This window comes from Tasmannia lanceolata, unplaced genomic scaffold (assembly GCF_043159265.1).
Source record: "Tasmannia lanceolata isolate RefF3 unplaced genomic scaffold, GAP_Taslan_0.1 ptg001037l, whole genome shotgun sequence".
NCBI lineage: Eukaryota > Viridiplantae > Streptophyta > Magnoliopsida > Canellales > Winteraceae > Tasmannia > Tasmannia lanceolata.
Window position 1 is genome coordinate 28,060 of NW_027519699.1, and position 1,941 is coordinate 30,000.

Sequence of the window (1,941 nt, forward strand, 5' to 3'; positions counted from 1 at the left end):
TTTTGATAGAAGGATTCCTCTACCAATGTAGTCAACCCCGTTCGTTAGAACAGCTTCCATTGAGTCTCTGCACCTATCCTTCTTTTGATTCTCGCTTTCTGAACCCTTGTTTTCAGAAAACTGGATTTGGCTCAGGATTGCCCATTTTTAATTCCAGGGTTTCTCTGAATTTGGAAGTTACCACTTAGTAGGTTTCCATACCAAGGCTCAACCCAATCAAGCCCGTAGCGTCTACCAATTTCGCCATATCCCCCTTATGAGATCTCGATCTCATTGTGATCCCATCCCCTTCTTTCATTTATGTTGGAACCATTGAATTCATTAGATACTGATTCCTATATCGAAAAAGTGTCTGCTCCTATTTTATTTCTTGCCCATCTTCTTTCATATCTATTGGAGGACCATTCCATTATTTGGTCCAATCAGAAATGATTCTATCATTGATGTATCTGCAATTCAATATGGATGGATATATCCCACATATAGATGTTCCCCCCCCCTCTCATTTTTCCCGCGCAGTTTGGAATACTGGAACGGTCGATATTCATTCTTCTTTTTTTTTTTTTCGTCCTATCTCCTCCCTTTCCGAATGAAACAAAAGGAATATCTCAGTAGGATCTGGATTGCATCCTTATCTTATCCTTTCCTTAGGAACTACACTCTAATAGAAATAGAATTCATATAATCTGCTATAACTGCTATAACTAATAGTTATATTCTATTCTATAATAGAATATAGAATTATTTCATATGTATATAGTATTATTTTGCGTTTTTTAAATTTGATTTGAATGAAAAAAAAAAATTCTAGTGCTAGTGACTACTAATAAATGAAATAATCAAAAATAAATAATCAAATAGAAAATAATCAAAAATAAAATCAAAATTCATATTATATTAATAATTATTAATATTAATTAATATGTTATAATAATTTATAATAATTAATATTAATAATTATTAATAGCTAATAGCTAACTAAGATCCCAATAGTTTCCCGAATTCCTATTCACGCACTATTTCTGTTATATGAGCCCGCTTAGCTCAGAGGTTAGAGCACCGCATTTGTAATGCGATGGTCATCGGTTCGATTCCGATAGTCGGCTTTCTCTATTTGTTCTATTTTTTTTTTTTATCAGGATTGATCATCTTTCCTTGAGACCAAGGAATATTGAGAAGACCCCCCCCTTTTTTTTCTCCAAATGTCGGGTTACCGATCTATTATGTTATGTCGCGGGAACTTCCAACTATGAATAAAGAATAAAAAACGGATTGGAGCCGTTTGATCTATACAGAACAAATCAAGAAAAGGATCCTTAACTTCCCATATATACAATATACAAAATAATACGGATATTGATACAATTCATCTTATTCCTCTTTGTAGTACTTCAGTGGATTTAGCTTCGTTTATCGTTTAGTTCAGTATTAATTTAGGTTTATTCTGTAAAATGAAATTTCAATAAAATTAAGGAGTCTTTATGTCTCGTTACCGAGGGCCTCGTTTCAAAAAAATACGCCGTCTAGGGGCTTTACCGGGACTCACTAGGAAAAGACCTAGATCCGGAAGTGATCTTAGAAACCAATCGCGTTCCGGGAAAAGATCTCAATATCGTATTCGTCTAGAAGAAAAACAAAAATTGCGTTTTCATTATGGTCTGACAGAGCAACAATTACTTAGATATGTTCGTATTGCTGGGAAAGCCAAAGGGTCAACAGGTCAGGTTTTACTACAACTACTTGAGATGCGTTTGGATAACATCCTTTTTCGATTGGGTATGGCTTCGACCATTCCGGGAGCCAGGCAATTAGTTAATCATAGACATATTTTAGTTAATGGCCGTATAGTAGATATCCCAAGTTATCGCTGCAAACCCCAAGATATTATTACTATGAGGGATGAACAAAGATCCAGAGCTCTGATTCAAAATTATATGGATT